Here is a 14,623-nt window from a genome sequence, read left to right as displayed (position 1 = left end):
GTGTAACTGATGGGCTAAATGAAGGTCGACACATGCTAGAAAACATCATGTCAGAGAAGACTGGTAAATGCGATCTTTTTTTTTTTCTTTTTTTTTTTTTAAATATGCCTAATGTGATATGGTAGATGTCACAGAAGACATCAACCTGTCTGGTATCGGTGTAAATTATCTCCAGAAATTTTGTTTTGCCTCGTGTATAAATTGTTTGTTTTGATCTGATCCTAAAACTGCTCCAAAGTAGGTGGAGCACTTTCTGTGTCACAAGAAATATTTTTCCATCTCTAACTGTCTTACTCTGAGTAACTCAAAGAAACTAATGCCCATGGTCGACTACAACTATGCTCTGCTGTAGTGTGTTATAAATGTTATAGTATTTAAATATTATTTAGAACTTTGCAGCCAGAGTGCATACTACAGAACACATCAGGACTGTTTTATAGTCTTTAAACTGGCTGTTTTATCATTTTTATGTTATTTTAAATAATGTTACTGATTTTTAAAAAATTTCACAGCCTGTTCTAGGATGGATGTCTTACCTACTGCATGAAGCAGTTCACAGCTGAAGTCTTATAATAAATTACTGCACCATAATTTAATACATAAAAATACTTCACATCTGAATGTTTAGTGCAACTACAAGGTAGACATAAGGATATTACAGACCAAGATTAAATACAAAGCTTTAAGCTTAATAGGTGTGTATGAATTGCAATAAGATGTAAAAATATAAAGTAAAAAACAAAACTGAAACTGACCAAAAATATTACAGAACAGTACTAAATATGAAGTAAAATAAACTTTGTGCAAAACATCATGGAAGACAAGACATAAAAGTGTGTGTCTGCCGACTTTGAGTCCCACACTGCTGAATGTGATAAGTGAGATAGATATAGATATATATAAAATAAAAAATTCCCACTCGCCTCTGTAGGCATAAATTTAATAACATAATTTCCGCAATTCATTTGCACATGCGTTTGCACATAACTGTTTAATGTGTTAAAGTTGTTTGTTTTTAATTTGTAGCACCTCAGCCACCTTCTCCTAGTGAGTTTCATTTTAGAACTCGTAAGTATTTGTAAAAACGAGAAAACAGTTTTGTTCCAAACAAATCTGTAAATAACAGGGTCCTGCCCAGTATCTTAGCTGTCTCTAGGACTGCACTCTTCTGGACAGAGATTTCTGATGTTGTTCCCGGGATCTTCTGGAGCCACTCGCTTAGCTTGGGAGTCACCGCACCTAGTGCTCCGATAACCACGGGGACCACCATCACCTTCACCCTCCACATCTTCTCGAGCTTTTTTGTGTTCTTTCATCCTGATGTTCCATTCGGAACCGCTACATCAATCACTATGGCCGTCTTCTTCTGTTAGTCTACCACCACTATGTCCGGTTGGTTAGCCACCACCATTTTGTCCGTCTGTATCTGGAAGTCCCAGAGGATCTTAGCTCGGTCATTCTCTATGACCCTGGGAGGCATCTCCCATTTTGACCTCGGGACTTCCAGGTTATACTCGACACAGATGTTCCTGTACACTATGCTGGCCACTTGGTTATGGCGTTCCATGTATGCCTTCCCTGCTAGCATCTTGCACCCTCCTGTTATGTGCTGGATTGTCTCAGCGGCATTTTTACACAGCCTGCACCTGGGGTCTTGCCTGGTGTGATAGACCCCAGCCTCTATGGATCTTGTACTCAGAGCTTGATCTTGTGCTGCCATGATTAGTGCCTCTGTGCTGTCTTAAAGTCCAGCTCTGTCCAGCCACTGGTAGGATTTCTGGGTATCAGCCACCTCCGCTATCTGCCGGAGGTACATACCGTGCAGGGGCCTGTCCTTCCATGATGGTTCCTCGCCTTCCTCCCCATTCTTGGGTTTCTGCTGCCTGAGGTATTCACTGACCACGCTGTCAGTTGGGGCCTTTATTGTGACGTATTCGTGGATGTTCCTTGTCTCATCCTGGACTGTGGTGCTGACACTCACCAGTCCCCGGTCTCCTTCCTTCCGCTTAGCATACAGCCTCAGGATGCTGGACTTGGGGTGAAACCCTCCATGCATGGTCAGGAGCTTTCTTGTCTTTATGTCAGTGGCTTCTATCTCCTACATTGGCCAGCCTATTACCCCAGCAGGGTACCTGATCACGGGCAGGGCGTAGGTGTTGATAGCCGAGATCTTGTTCTTACCGTTCAGCTGACTCCTCAGGACTTGCTTGACCCTCTGCAGGTACTTGGTGGTTGCAGCTTTCCTAGCGGCCTCTTCATGGTTCCCATTCACCTGCGGGATCCCCAGGTACTTGTAGCTGTCCTCTATGTCTGCAATGTTGCCCTCTGGTAGTTCGATCCCTTCAGTTCTGACTACTTTCCCTCTTTGTTATCATCCGACTGCACATCTCCAGTCCGAATGACATTCCGATGTCATTGCTGTATAGCCTGGTAGTGTGGATCAGTGAATTGATGTCTCGTTCACTCTTGGCATACAGCTTGATGTCATCCATGTACAGGAGGTGGCTGACAACTGTTCCATTCCGTAGTCGGTATCCGTAGCCAGTTTTTTTAATGACTCAATGAGGAGGTTAAGGCCTATGGAGAACAGCAGTGGGGACAGAGCATCTCCTTGGTAGATCACGCACTTGATGGTGACTTGTGCTATGGGCTTGAGGTTGGCCTCCAGTGTTGTCCGCCACATCCCCATTGAGTTCCTGATGAAGGCTCTCAGGGACCCGTTTATCTTATATAGTTCTAGGCATTCCAGGATCCAGGTGTGGGGCATTGAGTCATAGGCCTTCTTGTAATCAATCCAGGCTTTGCACAGGTTGGTCAGCCTAGTCCTGCAATCTCAGCTGCAAGTAGCTAGTGTTTTGCGCCTCTGGTATTCTTGCCCATCCCTTTCTGTGCCCCGCTCATGCATGGACCCATGTGCCTGTACATCTTAGCCGATATGATGCCTGACAGGAGATTCCATGTGGTTCTGAGGCAGGTTATTGGTCGGTAGTTGGAGGGGACTGGTCCCTTCTGGCGGTCCTTGAGGATCAGCACTGTCCGGCCTTCAGTTAGCCATTCTGGGTGTCTCTCGTCAACTAGCAGCTGGTGCATTTGTGCTGCCGTGGAGTGCAGTCAGCTTCTTCAGCCAGTAGGTGTTAACCATATCAGGGCCTGGTGCTGTCCAACTCTTCATACTGAAGACCCTTTCTTGGATATCTGCCACTTTGATGGTTACTGGACCCTGTTCAGGGAGGTCGCTGTGGTCTGCCCTCAAATCCACTAGCCACTGAGCATTGCCGTTATGGGTTGCGTCCTTCTCCCATATGCTCTTCTAGTATTGTTCTGTCTCCAGCCTTGGTGGTGCTGTTCTCATATTGCTCCCCTGCCACTGAGAGTATACCTTGGCTGGTTCTGTGGAGAACAGCTGGTTTATTCTCCTGCCTTCTATCCCTCTGGTGTATCTCCTCAAGCGGCTGGCCAAGGCTGTGAGCCATTGCTTGGCAGTTTCCAAGGCCTCAGGTATGGACAGCTTCCTGTACTTCTTAGGCACCTTCTTCATCGTGCCTGCAACTCCGATAGTTGGCGTAGTGGTTACTACGCTATCCAGATCCCCTATGCTAATGCAAGCCTACCACAGATATGAGCGAGACAGATAAATATGAAGGCCTGCCGGCTCAGATGTTGCCCGGATCAACAAGGTGCACGTCAGGTGTTGAGGAACCAGGGCACCCTGACGAGAAGTGGGCTACTGGAACAAGAAGGCATCGGTGGGCAAGAGACGATACATATATATAATTTATTTCCCTGATTATATGAACGGTTTGCTTTTGGGGGTAGGAATGTTACATGGTACATTCTGTGTTACACACAGTCACCTTGTTGATGGAAAGGGAAGTTAAGAAAGTGTGTGTAAAGAAGTTAAGCAAAACTGTAAGTTAACTAAGAAGATCAATTAAGGTGTTTAAGGTGAAAGGAACCTATAAAGAAGCGGAAGAAGAAGTTAAGAAGTGTTTTGTTAAGTTCCGTTTTAAAGTAAACTCATTCCCTCATGGTTACTTGCAGCCAGTGAGGTAGGTTTAACTGTGTGTCATTATTGTCCATTTGCTAGCTTTAGTTTATATGTTTATTTGTAATATTTATGGTTGATCATTCTGTTTATTCATGTAATGACAGTTTGACAGTGGATTATTGGTTGAATTGACGGAGAAGTGTGGCGGAAGAAAAAAATCCATGTGTTAACGAAAAAACTGTGATGTCGTGTATTACCTGGAGAGAGTGATATTACTAACAGCTCACCTCTCTGCAGGAGACACAGGCTGGTCTTTAAAAGCAATGGGGTGCCCTTTGGACCGGTCACTCCTTAAGGACACACAGCTGGGTTGAGGTTCATGTTTGCGTTTAGTTCCTCGTTTCTTCCTGTGAATAATGATGGAGCAGTGATGTGAGTGCTGAGCTGTGACATGGAGAAGAGTCATGGACAGTTAGAGATGGTCATCTCACCTCTGAGCTTTGGTCTGGCTCTCATGTTCCCCACACAGAGTGCTTTTAGAGGGAGGGACTCCCTCCTCTCTGTCCTCACACTGATCCATGCTGCTCAATTCACACCAGCTCACACACACTTTCTACCTTCACCTGCAGAGGAAACACAAATCATTCATGTGCATTCATGTGTTAAACTAACATCAACTCTATCTGAGACACAGCTTTCATTTCAGTAACAATGCCAAGCTGACTATGGAACGCCAGGACTGCCATGATGAATTGCTTAAATACACCATTAAATAATTAATTAAATGTGTCAATAATTTATTAAAATTGGAATTAATTAAATAAATAGTTATGACACATGTAATTAATTAATTATTGACACATTTAATTAATTATTTATGTATTTCACATTTTAATTAATTATTGACACATTTAATTAATTATTTATGTATTTCACATTTTAATTAATTATTGACACATTTAATTAATTATTTAATGATATATTTATTTATTTCATTTTGGCAGTCCTGGCGCCTGGCTCTCATCATGAATTAATTTTATCTGTCAGCCTCACCCATCAAACTCAGGGGGCGGGGTTAACACAGATCGACTCAAAAACATTGCTTTGGCCTGGTGGCCATTGTTTTTAGCCCACAACAACCGGCAGAACTGAACTTTGAAAAACCCTGTTTGTGTGTCACCAAATACAGTTTTAATATTTTTTTTAGCCGAGAATGTAGTGGTTTAATCTTCATATGTGTGGTCGGTTTGTCAAGATACAGCCTCTTTGCAAAAGTGCTTCGATGATTTTGGAGATGTCTGCCCAGTCTCACGGCAAAGCGTGGGATAGACCCGCTCGCCTCGCAAGCAATCGAGCTGTTGTTACCGCCGACAAAGAGCAGGCCCCGGTACACAGCTGTAATAATCCCCGCTAACACGGACTTCTTTTACTGAGGTTATATTTATCGGGGTTTTATTTCCTGATGTTCGTATGTGTTCTACGTGTTTCAGTCGCCAATTCTGAATTATAACTAATATTAAAAACATGTTTAAGGAGGAGAGAGAGCAAATAAATTCGATTAACAGCTGATCTTTGGGTTTCTTTTCAGTAATCAGCCTGACCTGCGTATAAACGTATAAAAGAGATAACGTTGGTGTTTCCGTCATGTAGTAATTGCTGGCTTTAACTGTACAAAGGTTGTTCGACACTATGAAACACATATAGACTTCATGATGTTCGGCTAATATTTTTATTGTGAATATTAATCATGGGTTGGTATACCACGGAGCGAGGTCAGCATATCCACGATATCTTCAGCTCTCTGAGTTAACCCAGAGTTTCCCAGCTGACTATCTAACTGTCATCTACGAATATGTCACGGGTCATATCAATATGATTTTACAGAAAAGCATCCTTATTACTGCCAACTATTCCAGAGACGTGGAAATCTACAGCATAAAGAACACAAAAATATAGCAGTCTCTGCAACACTGTAACAGGGACGAACCGTCAGTTTGTCGCAGATCAAAGTGGAAAGAAAGTGATTGGTTGAACAGGTGTTCCAGGTGAATCCACGCAAGAAACGAGCAAACCTGTTCCGACAGTTTGAGTTTGTATTCCCTCAGCTGCAGACTCGCTGCTGTTTAAATGTTTGAGAGGAAGATTAGATATAAAGCAAACGTCAAACGTAGACTCAGTCTGCGTTCACATTTGATATGAGGCCAGCACGTAAAGTGGCTGTGTCCTGTTTTAAGATCATACATGTAAAATTGTTGTCCAGCCGCTCCGAGTTAACTGAAGTTAACTTGGATAAATTATAGTTAAGGAGTATCACAGATAACACCCATGTGAGCTGTGTGACTGTTCACCATGAACTGAAATCGGTAGGCTATTACTGAAATACACGTGCTATTTCATATAAATAGGGAGGTCCTACTAACATGTTTAGTCTTAAAGGACACCTTCCTGCCTTTAGTCTCATTCATGAGCAGTATTAGTTTTCTTTTAACATCCAGAAGTCTGCACGATGTGTTTCATAGTTTGTAACGAACCTTTGACAGTTAAACATAACATGACCGAAAAAGCAAAAAAATAAATAAATGAATAAAAAGAGAGAGAGAAAAAAAATTCACACAAATTATATGTTAACCTCATTTATTTTTAGTTAAGTAAACTCTATAAATTCTAGCAGATAGCTGGTGCTTAGAATACAGTTTAATAACTATTGAAAAACAGATGATATAATATTTCTGTCCAGGTTGCAGTCTGCATGATGAACATGCTGTTGCAAACTCTGCTCCTCTCGGAGGAAATGCGCCGTCTCTTTCCTCTTTGTATAAAAACATTTTAAAAGTGAGTTTAATCTCAAAATTCACTGTTAAATCCGAAACACACCAAATAAAGAAAAGCGAATAGTTCAGTCTAACACATGTGCCAGTGAACCATTAAACGTCTGTAAAACTATGCAGTTATGAAACGTAACTTTAGCCTCAGCCAAACTGATTTGCTCAGTTGTAAATAAAACAGCGAAGTAAACGTGACCCGACAGACAAAACCTGAGTGAATTAAGTCCAGCGTTTAACCACTGAGAGCTAAAACTCAGGTGAGGTTTCAAAGCTGTGTGCGGTGTTTGGACATCAGCCGCTGATAAAGTGGCTTCGCCTATAAAGTGCTCTGTAAGGAAACAGCAACTCTGCGCTCGGGAGAAATACTATATTTACTTATCTTATGCAGAAAAATGCGCTGACATTGCGTTATATTGAGCACCGGCTGCCCAGTTAAACTGTGACTATCACCAGGTAACGTGGGCGTGTTTCTTGAATTAGCAGCAGGTGTTAAACAGCTGACAGGTGAGGAGGAGGATGCATGCAGGTAAACTGAGGGCCTGTTGAGCTCATCGCTGGTTTCGTGAGAAAAATGTCATCTCGTTCTTTATGTTACAGAAGCCCAGACACACAAGACCAGGCAGAAAGAGACGATCATTCGGTGAAAATGAGAATCTGCGAATGCAACATGTGGAACACGGAGACTGGAATATGTAAACAAACCGGTTGACGTAACCCCCTCGGTGCCCTCTGCATGCTGACTGTTAGCAGAGCTAGTGAAATCTCTGAAAACATCTGAGCACTTTTGCAAACATGTTCTATGCTGACAACCTGACCAGACATGTGAAGATTACGGCACGACATTCGCGGCTAAAACACTGTTAAAAGTGTAGTTGGTGACAGAAAAACGGGGTATTTTAAAACTACACCACCACCATTGCTGCCTGTGATTTGAAATGCATTCTGGGATACCTGGCTGCCTCAAGTCTACAGAAGCAATCGATTATCTAGGATCGACCTGTTTTGACTTACTTTGCACAGCAACCAATCAAATGTTAGAGAAGCTGCATGGGCAGCGTTAACCCCGCCCCGTGAGTTTGATGGGTGAGGCTGACAGATAAAATTAATTCATGATGAGAGCCAGGTGCCAGGACTGCCAAAATGAAATAAATAAATATATCATTAAATAATTAATTAAATGTGTCAATAATTAATTAAAATGTGAAATACATAAATAATTAATTAAATGTGTCAATAATTAATTAATTACATGTGTCATAACTATTTATTTAATTAATTCCAATTTTAATTAATTATTGACACATTTAATTAATTATTTAATGGTGTATTTAAGTAATTCATTATGGCAGTCCTGGCATTCCATATTCTTTGGGCTCCACCTGCAAAACTTTGTTGTGGGTTGAATGGGTTCTTTGTGTGCGCGGCTGCTGAGTTGTTGAATTTATGCGCAAGGAATTGCACCCATGAAATTTACCCAGATAGCAAGACGACATTGAATCTATGTTGATTTTTCATCCGAACCGTCGTATATGGTCGGGGTTGAAATGCCAATGTTGTAACAACATTGAAATACTGTGGTAAACCGACGGTCTTACTATAGAGACGTTGTAACAATGTTGATTCACCGTTGTTTTTTTGTCATTGATATTTGATCTATTTATAGTCGACCAGGTGACAACAACAACGTCGAGAAAACGTCTATTTATAGTTGACGATCATTCGGCTCCGGTCACCATCAAAAACCATCGATTTGTAGTTGAGCATTAAATTGCATTGCAACTGATCGGGTATAAAGTACCAGAGAAAGTAGATTTATTGTTCATTTGTTATCAATGACTTGGTCTAGTTCACCAGCTTTAAAAAATCGTGTCTACGTGCAATTTATGTATAGTTGACCGGGAAATTAAAGCAGCGATCACTTGGACTATTCCGCAGCACCCCTCTCAGTGGTACATCCCCCCAGGTATTCATTGTCTTCTACAGTAGAGCGGGACATTTGATTTACTCTCAGCGGAATTGACCGGAGAAGGCATCAGTTCATGCACTGCACTGGCCTGCACCACGATTAGTATAAGGTAAGAATGAATGATTTTTTTTCCCTACTCATTATTTCCATGTTTGCATTTGAATAACAGTAAAAAACTCGTTAATGTTGTACATTAACGAGTTTTTTACTGTTATTTACGTTGCTCCCACAAAATGTGGGAGCCCGAAATTGTGTCTACTTCTTACAATCCGGCAACAAATAAATTGCACTGCGAACAAAGTATATCAACAAAGAAAACATTTTCGTTTCATAATTTCTTTGTTATATTCCCTTACAAAGCTAGCTTTAACGCTTCGAGGTTTCCTTTCTTCTTGCCGTCGCTTCGGCGCTTGACCCAGACTTTCGCTCTGTAGTTGCTTAGTACTACAAAAAATTCTAAATCTGTGATATATGATTGATAAACGTAAAGTTAACTGTGTAAACGTGTTCAATGACTTTGTTACTTTTGATGATTGGAGAGCACTCGCTTCAATTCGCACACGAAAACTTTAGACTCAGTTTGAATGCTCACGCAGCATGCCCATGCACCTAACTTTACGTTGCACGCGTACATGACTTTCCGTTTGTGCCTTAAATAATGAATAAGGCTACGTCCACACGTACCAGCGTATTTTTGAAACCGCTGATTTTTCTATGCGTTTGCACCTTTTGTCCACACGTAATGTATGTCTGGCCGTACATTGTGTTTGTATTTCCAGGCGCATTTCACGAAGCAGAACGCAGTCTTCAGAGATATCCACGTGAACGCTGTGATACGTCTGACCTTCAGTCCGAAGCTGAAACTCAGACCAGTCTTAAAAGAAAGCACAAGTAAAACTTTTTTATTCACAAACATATCTTTGATTGTTAAGAATTTATGATCTTGTCTTTTATACATATCTGTGGTGCTTGCATACTGCAATATCACCATATAATATAGTCCAAAAAGTGGAAGTTTGTAAACTTTTTAAAAATGCAAAGCCGTGTACACTTGTGCACTTCAAAAATTCATTGTATACTGCACCTTCTTGCACATCTCTGTTTCCTGTGTGTGTTGTTAGAAATCAAACTAACTTTAGGAAACAATATGCCAAAAGCATATTTACAATTACTTAAGACCGTTTTTAATTTCTTTTCTTTAGACCAAATCCCCTGTACACATATACGGACTCAGAGGATGAGCAGCCTACAAAAAAACGGTTTCCCCGGGCCCCTCGAGTGAAAATACCAGGTAATAAAATACTGTCTAGTGTCTGTGTACATATCTGTGTCTGACACGAGGAAACTTTTTTGACAAGTTGTATTCTTAAATACTTAAACAGCCCTCACCACTCCGCAGTCTGCCCCCCAGCCCACTGATAGCAACCATCATAATGCCCCACCCAGCTCCCGGCACCTTTCGCCACTCCGGCACAAACCAACACAGCTTTGCGATCTCGCCAGCATGCAGAGTCTGATGTCTTCCCTATAGATGGTATGCTTTTAAAAAAGCTTTAAAGCTGCATCACAATATCATTGTACTCTTATCTTCAAAACACCAGTTTATACTCCTGAATGTCATCTTGTTGTGATTTTTTTTTCTGTAGATTCCAGAGACTCTGTGAGGCCACTATTACAAGGCAAGTTTGAAAATCTTGGAATTTCACAGTTTACATGGTATAACAAATATATGTGACAGGCAAAAACTAGTAAACACTTTTAGCAGTTACAAGAACTAACAAATGAATATCCAACAAAAGGGAATAGAAATACATTGTACTGCCAATACTTTGGTTTATTCTTTGTATGACTTGAAAATCAGGCTTTAGGGAAAACTAAATGACATGTTTCTATCATCAATTACATGAAGTAAACACACAAGCACTTGCATACACATTTAAGACATGAGACACGCTAATTCCATCTCATAAAATGTGTCTATAGGTGAGACGCTTTGCGTTGATTGGTGCTGCTGAACCACACTGGAGGTGCGAGTCCGCCGTGTAATGGTTTATGCCATTACAAAGGAGCTGGCCTCTGTACTCAACTGGGCAGGGAAAAAATACCAAGGACCAGACAAAGCAAAAAAGGGCATTTAAAGAGACAGCTCTGTGCAGATGCATATTTGGTAAGTTTTAACATTTATTGTAGTTTTATTAGCCTAAAGTGAACAATAAAGGGATCAATTGATGTGCTGGGTGCGTTTCACATTTCCTATGTCTGTTTTTTGCTATATTACTTTGTCTTTCTTAATAACAAGACTTTCATGTCCGGTTAATCTGGAGATGGAGTCTTTGGTCTTCGGCTTGTTTTGTCCTCGGGTTGTACACTTTGTACAGCCCGAGGACCCATGTTTTCTTTTTCTTTTTCTTTTTTTTAAAGGATACACGGCACACCATGCTAAGACATATCACATTTTCAGCTTATAGCTCTTTGGGAATCAAATGCGGCAGTTTGCTGATTTCCGCCTGGTGACTTTCATGTTTATCAGCCTAGGAGTTTACATACTTTCTCACTGCTGAAGACAATTAACAAGAGCTTATTCATGTGCTCTAATTCCCTTTTTTTGTCTTTGTTTTTTTGTGTGTGTGTCTATTTTTGTCCTAGATGGCCTGGCGCAGCAGGTAGGGGCGAACTCTATGTCTGAGTTGGTCTTTGCTCAAGCAGTCCAGAAATGGCTCAGATATGATCCAGATCGTACGGGTGGCACGCAGGACGCACATCATCCATCCCCATCCCGGAGTAAATAATAAAAAGTGACGTGAAACATAGAAATGTAAATAGGAAACTTTGTCTTTTAATAAAGTATTTTGCAAATGATACATGTCTATTGACCTTTTTTGTTTTTTTGTTTTTTTCAATAAAAAGCAACTGTGCGAAAGAGGTGGAAAAGCAATACCATATCTCAACAGTGTTTCAATATCAGAATCTGACATTGTTTCAATGTCAACAGTGTTAGAAAATATAACGTTGAATCAATGTCAGGTTTCAACATTGATTCAACATCATAACCTGACGTTGTTTCAACGTTAAAAATGGGTGCAAGAGTGACGTTGGGTCAACGTCACACTTCAACGTTGATTCAATGACGTCGCCTGATATTGACTCAACATTGTTTCAATGTTTCCTTGCTATCTGGGTAATTATTTGCTTGTATCATGTTTTTGCTTGTGCACTTGTTATGACATAAAAATCTGTAGGACAGGTGAGATGGGGGCAGATTTTCAGATTAGTTTGTAACTATTTATCTTTGTTTTGTCAGAGTTAAATGTATTTTATATGTCCCGTTTTTCTCTATTTTCAACTTTTATTGAAATAGAATATTTTTTAAGTATGCAACTTGTGCATTATCAATAAAAGCATCAAGTGTATTTATTTTTTTCATTGTGATAAACAACATGAATGTGGTACCAATGAAATAACCTCTTCTTATTGGCTTTCATTCAAAGTGAAAACTATATCCAAATTTTGGAAAGCGGCTCTATTTAAGGATGTTTCACTGTTGCTCTATAATCCAGCACACACAGGGACTCTTCAACCTTCTGCATGACTTAACTTTGTTTTCTTTTCAAACAAACTTTACTGAGACTATGAACAATGCAACAGACCTGTAGATAAAGATAAAGATAAACACAGATAAAGATGCTGATCAGGAATTTCTAGGAACGTCCTTACAATACAATACAATATTACTTATATAGCACATTTAAAAACCAGAGGTATGCCAAAGTGCTTCACAGAACCAATTAAGAGCAATAGTAAATACAAATTAATAAAAATAAAAATAAAATAAATACAAATAAAATATACCTACAGGTTGGAGACATAATTAACCGAGAATACACCAGACATAGTAGGCACAAGCCGAAAGGCTGAAGGTTAAATCATTATAAACATTAACCAAAGCAAAAAAGATAAATTACAGTACACTTAAAAATGCGGGCTCTAGGAGGTGGTGAAGGCAAGGCTAAATAAATATGTTTTTCATCGAGATTTAAAAAATTGAATCGAATCAGACACGAGAATAGCTTGAGGGAGATTATTCCAGAGGTAGGGTGCAAAAGAGGCGAATACACGGTCACCTCTGGTCTTAAGCTGAGATCTAGGTCGCACCATAGTGGTGGGCGGATCAATCCAAATATCGATAGTATCGATCCCAAGTCGGGATCGGTATCGGATCGATACTAGCCTGGTTAGATTGATTCTTTACTCTGAGTTCTGCTTGTTTGCTACGCTGTGCTTTCGGCAAAAACGAAACAGCCTGGTTGCTGGACTCGCCGCTCCTGTGTCAGTGGAGAGCAGGCACACTTTGCTCCCCCCGCCCCCCCTCCTCTCTTATGTTTCGGTGTTGCGCTGACACGTCACGTGACTTAGACACTTTGGGGTTATTAAGTTGTTTACATTTTAATTATATTTTTACCAATTGTTTTTGTTGTTGAGAATTTTAATTGTAATTTTCGTATTATAGTTTATCAACACTATTTGTTTTATTTTGTTTACTGGTTTGAGTGCACTTAAGATTTAAAAAAAAGAAAAAAAAACAGGGCAGACCCCATGGCATTTTCATGTAACAGTACATTCAACGGCTGCAGCGGGAGAGCTGCAGCCGTACACATCACCACCACCAAACCTGCAGCGGAGCGGCTTCGCAGAACACGCCCTGCCACATACCCCCATCGCCTACTTCACCCCACCCCGCGAGCAGGCGAGGGAATCGGCCCGGACCATCGGCGCCCCATGCCCCAGCCCAGTGACGGGGAAGTGTCCACTCTGGCGGTCGCCCGTGCCTCCAGCGGAGGCCTGATGGCCACCCATATGGCAAGCAGAGGCGGCGGAGCAGGAGTAGAAGTGAGCCAGGGCTCAGAGACAGCTGGGCAGACGGCCGGCACACAGGACCATGCAGCCTGCGTGCCGAAACGGACAGCATGCCGCCCTCAGGCATGACCCCCGCGCACATCGCGCACCTCGACCTCCATCTCCAGCTTGGCAGGTCCCGCTGGTGCGCCTGCCTCCGGCTCACCCCGAGCCGCGCGCTGTCCACCCTTACAGTGATCACACGGTTGCTTTAACAGTAGCCTACATTCAATGGCTGCAGCCCTCCTGCTGCCAGCTGTACACATCAACACCAAAAACAACAAAAGCACAAGCAGCGCACAGGTTTTAAGCCGCTGAGGCATGATTGTAGATGCAATGAAAGTGAGTCCACCTCATCTGCAGCAGCATCGCAGACCACACCCGCCACAATAATAAAGCATTTTTTATTTAATTATAAATAAATTATTTCTCCTAATTATGTCCTGGGTTTTAAGTAATTAATAATACAAAAGGAAAAATCACAAAAAACACTTAAGGTTATGAAAATTAATTGCGATTTAGCAATTCAATGAGGCATCCACCTGATTTATTGAAAAGTATCGGTATCGGTATTGGTATTGGCGATACTGGCCCGTATTTACTTGGTATCGGATCGATACCAAAATATGCAGTATCGCACAACACAATCGCACCAGGAGCATTTGGCATGCTGATCTAAGCGCTCTCCCAGGGGTATAAAAGCTGAGGAGATCCGTAAGATCGCTGGGCACGGTGTTATGTATGATTTTAAGTAAGCAATAAGATTTAGAAATCAATGCAATATTTAATGGGGAGTCAGTGCAGGTCGGAAAGAACTAATAGACTCAAAAATACCAGTCTGCAGAAGCATTTTTAACAAGCTCCGGTCTGAACAAGGGCAGAATGGAGACCAGTATAAAGGGAATCACAGTAATCTAATCTTGATGTAACAAAGGCATGGATAGGTTTTTC

The 14,623-nt window shown here is 41.3% G+C and overlaps 1 long non-coding RNA gene and 1 pseudogene across 1 annotated transcript; one reads left to right on the top strand and one right to left on the bottom strand.

Annotated features, from left to right (window-relative positions):
- LOC135932693 (NACHT, LRR and PYD domains-containing protein 3-like) overlaps positions 1 to 4,577 on the bottom strand; it is a 135,534-nt pseudogene extending 130,957 nt beyond the window's left edge.
- Positions 4,578 to 8,779: 4,202 nt separating this feature from the next.
- Positions 8,780 to 11,632, top strand: LOC134624431 (uncharacterized). Its single transcript, XR_010093538.2, has 7 exons — positions 8,780 to 8,888; positions 9,559 to 9,670; positions 9,982 to 10,070; positions 10,162 to 10,313; positions 10,426 to 10,458; positions 10,763 to 10,946; positions 11,426 to 11,632. It is a non-coding gene; the product is annotated as an uncharacterized LOC134624431 (long non-coding RNA).
- Positions 11,633 to 14,623: the final 2,991 nt, after the last annotated feature.

The sequence above is a fragment of the Pelmatolapia mariae genome, linkage group LG3_W (assembly GCF_036321145.2).
Source record: "Pelmatolapia mariae isolate MD_Pm_ZW linkage group LG3_W, Pm_UMD_F_2, whole genome shotgun sequence".
Taxonomy (NCBI): domain Eukaryota; kingdom Metazoa; phylum Chordata; class Actinopteri; order Cichliformes; family Cichlidae; genus Pelmatolapia; species Pelmatolapia mariae.
Note: the sequence above shows the minus strand (reverse complement) of the source record. Positions and strands in the feature narration are given on the sequence as shown.